Genomic DNA, 4,508 nt, shown 5'->3' with positions numbered 1-4,508 from the left:
ATTCTTTTTTCGTTTGAGCATTATAAACACTTTTTTCTATTGTGAAAAAATATAGGTAACTAGCATTTTTTCCTGCTAACTATCTTCACTCCAAAAAAGATGATTTAATTAACAAAATGCTTTACCATAATTATGCTCTGATTACGTTAGTTATAGTGTATTATGATAAATCAGCATTTTTTTAATTTAAATCAGTGTATTATGGTAAGTTAGTATTTTGTTCACTAAATTACCTTTTTTGAAAGAAGAATGCTAGAGGACTAGCAGAATTTCTTATTTTTTTTAGGATGAACTACCAAAAATAAACTCAAATAATTTTATCGCTGATGAAAATGCACCAAAATTTTTCTATTGACAAATATTTTCAAATAATTTAAAAACGCGACAAATTTTTAATATTAAATATGTATTTCTCAAAAAATAATTTAGAAATTGAATTTTGATGCGATTTATTACAAGTATGATTAGAAAAATGAGATATTATTCTTAAAATTTAGTAATTTTTTTGTTAAGTATATATATTTTTGTGATTTTTTAAAAATATTATTGGTTGTTGACAAAAATTACAAAAATATATATATATACTTAGTGAAAAATAACTAAATTTTGAGGATAAAAATATCTCATTTTTCTAATCATACTTGCAAAAAATTGCATCAAAATTCAATCTCTAAATCATTTTTTGATAATACATTTTTAATATTGGGTATTTTTATTGCGTTTTTAAATTATTTCAGGACATTTTTGTCGATAACAAAATTTGAGTACATTTTTATCAGCGACAAAATTATTTGGGCGCATTTTTTGGTGGTTTACCCATTTTTTACTAGCAATGTTTAAAACTGTGGGTTAAAGTTAAAAGTATGCTTCTGGAGTTATTAGACTAAAAGAATTAGGCTAATAACTAAAAATGTTAGTAAAAAATAATAAATTTTGTTGGTGTTGATTATCTAAATTTTTTCTTTTACATATAATACCGCAATTTCCTAGACAATAATCCTTAGTCTAAAGAATTTGAATGGATAAAGTGTAATGTCTCACTCTTAAATAATTTTTCTCTCATATTTTTTTTATCTTATTTATAAAATAAATAATAAAAGATCATATTTATTTTTTAAAATGGAAATTCAAAATTAAAAGAATCCAAATCCTAACCTAAAATAGACGTGGCATATTTGAATAAGATGAAATCCATCCAAAGTCCAAACTAACTATGCTGTGTAACAAATAATGGGTTTTAGCTGCGTATTTCATATTTTGAATACGTAATCTAATCTTATTGATTAGTCATAGATTCAAATCTAGTCTTATTGTTTACTTTATGGGCAATGCTACTGTGTCAAAGAAGGAATCTTTCAACAGGTAAAGAAATGCGCTAGCGATTATAGTTAGTGGACGTGTGTTGGTGTTGGCACTACACACGCTGATCGAATATAACGCTTTGTAGTGATTGCAGACAGTGCTTCACCTAATAATGTTTAATGGTGAATTTTAGCCTACGGCCATTCGAAAGGGGCTTGTGGGATGCTTCATACGGACACAATCTGACGTCGGTATACTGGTGTATCATGGAATTGCATTGGAGCCATGAAAGTTTTACATTTTCAAAAAAAAAAAATTTATGGCATTTTGAAAAGTGACCTATAAGTTGTAATAAATTATTGGACTTATCCTTCAGAAATTGCGGCCTAAAATGTAAAACTCAGCTGAATTTAAATGTTCACTATTTGGAGGGGTCTAATTCGTGATTAACAAAAGCATTTGTTAAACCCCTTTTCATTGTCGACCAAAACCCATGATAGAGGAAAAATTGGTGAAAATTTAAAACAAAAAAAGATTAAGGGTTTGTAAGATAATAGTCCGTTAGATAGAAAAATAATAGACTTCTCCTTCCCTTTTTCTGACAGAAACTTTCCTTTTTCTTTTCCCTTCCTCCTCAACAATAGGTATTTGTAGTGCAGTTTAAATTAATTTTGAATCAAAACTCTTATGGTGTGATTTAGATTGGATGAATATTTTCAAACAATCAGAATCGATCCGATCTAATTTCAAGTGGTTTGAATTGGATTGGATTTACAGTTTTATAAATTAAAGAATTAAATATATCTAACAAGTGTTAAAATTAAATTTAGATAACTAACAATAGCATAACAAGTCTCAACAATATCTTAAAAAATTAACAGTAACATAACAATAGAAATAAAATTATAGGTTAGTTAAAATAAATAAATAAATCTCATTTTAAACATTAATATTAAATAATAATACATAAATAATATAAAAATATATAACAAAATTGAACATATTATAAGTAAAATTATAAATATAATAATAAAATAATAATATTATAGTACATTATACTGTTTGGATTGAATTAGATTGATTTTAAAAAGTACATCCGAAATCCGATCCGATACAATTCGAGGTGTTGCTTGTCCGAGTTCTTTGTGAGGAGGTTGGGGGTGGTACTTGCAAGAGACTCCGATGTTTAAGTTAGCAAGGGGTTTAGGCAGGTTTTTAGTAGATAGAACATGAATTATATATGGAAGTTCTAGTATATTTATAGTAGAGCTGCTAACCACCTTTGTTAGAGTAGTTCTATCTTTCTGATAGATAACTATTCCTTTTATTTTGGAAGTTTGTTAAGATATCCCTTCTAGACGTAGCAGAGAAACATTCGGAGGCAGTTACTCGTTTAGATCAAGTAGAGCTAGACCTCTTTGTTGATGTCCGACCTCCTTGAGAGGTCGGGCTTACCGTGAAGGGCCTACACCATTAACGGGCCTTTGATAAACCACTATTTTATGGTTTATCTTATGCTCAATTGAGTGGTTTTTATCAACTTTTTACTCACTTATTCATACAATTCGCATGTTTTACATTTTCCTTCCTGATTTTGTGCTATGATTGAAAACATGCTTCTTTGATCTTATATTTGCTTATTATTAATCCTCTCTTATTACCATTAGATGCCTTGATATGTGTGTTAAGTATTTTCAGATATTATAAGGCAGGAATGGCTCAGAGGATGGAAAGGAAGAATGCAAAAATGGAAGGAATACAATAAGTTGGAGAAACTGCTAAGCTGTCTAGCTTGACCTCTTCGCACTCAAACGGCTATAACTTTAGCTACAGAGGTCCAAACGACGCGGTTCCAGTTGCGTTGGAAAGCTAACGTCCGAGGCTTCGATTTGATATATAATATGCCATAGTTGCCCTGACGCTAGGCGACGCAAACGTGGACACGTCGCATCTGCGAACTTCAACCCGCGCGGCCGCGTGGGCGACGCCTCCGCGTCATTTGGCCGCGACCTGTACGGACCAGAAAGCGTTGGAAGTGACTTCTGGGCTGTTTCTGACCCAATTTTTGGCTTAGAGAACACAGATTAGAGGCTATAAAGTGGGGGAATGCATCCATTCAAGAGGATGCTCTCATAATTCACAATTTTAGTTTTAGATGTAGTTTTTAGTGAGAGAGGTTCTCTCCTCTCTCTTAGGATTAGGATTTAGGACTTCTCTTAGTTTTAGGAGTGACTCTCAATCCCAGGTTCAATGTTCTTTGTATTTATTTATTTTCAATGTTCCATGTTTAGATTGATTTTCTTAATTAATGTTATTTGAGATATTTCAGTTTATGATTGTTTTATTTATGAATGCTTTTTATTTAATTTAGATAGTTTCCCGTTTTGGCTTTGGTTAAATAATTGGTGACTCTTGAGTTATCAAACTCATTGTTGATTGAAAATTGGATTTCTTCATTTCATTAATTCAAGTTCCAATAACTCTAACTTTTTCCAAGGAAAGACTAGGACTTGAGGAATCAAAATTAATTCATCCACTTAACTTACCTTCATAGTTAGAGGTTAACAAAGTGGGAGAAAAATCCAATTCTCATCACAATTGATAAGGGTAACTAGGATAGGACTTCCAGTTCTTATACCTTGCCAAAGGTTTATTTTACAGTTATTATTATTTTATTTTACTTGTCATTCAACTAACCTTTTACCTCAATCCAAAACCCCAAAACACACTTTTTCATAACCAATAATAAGAACATACCTCCCTGCAATTCCTTGAGAAGACGACCCGAGGTTTAAATACTCGGTTATCAATTTTAAAGGGGTTTGTTACTTGTGACAACCAAAACGTTTGCACGAAAGGATTTTTGTTGGTTTAGAAACTATATCTACAACGCGACTATTTTTATAAAATTCTTTACTAGAAAAAATCCTAACGTCAGCCTTTTTGTCTTATTGGGCCTGGTTTTTATTTATTGGGTCAGGGTATGAACAGTGTCCCTACTTGAGTACGGATCCTTTTATGGGTCGAGGTCAAGCATTTCGCGGCTTCTGTTGTGGACGTCGGGTTCTAGCACTTCGGTTTACCCGATGTGTTTAAAATTTTGAACATTGATGATGTTTTAATGATGGGCGAACGTTGCGCGGCAATTGTTCCTTGGAATCCACACACGTTTAAAGAGGAGTAAAGGGCCATTTTTGGTTTGTTGT

The sequence above is a fragment of the Arachis stenosperma genome, chromosome 3 (genome assembly GCF_014773155.1).
Source record: "Arachis stenosperma cultivar V10309 chromosome 3, arast.V10309.gnm1.PFL2, whole genome shotgun sequence".
NCBI classification, from domain to species: Eukaryota; Viridiplantae; Streptophyta; class Magnoliopsida; order Fabales; family Fabaceae; genus Arachis; species Arachis stenosperma.
Note: the sequence above shows the minus strand (reverse complement) of the source record.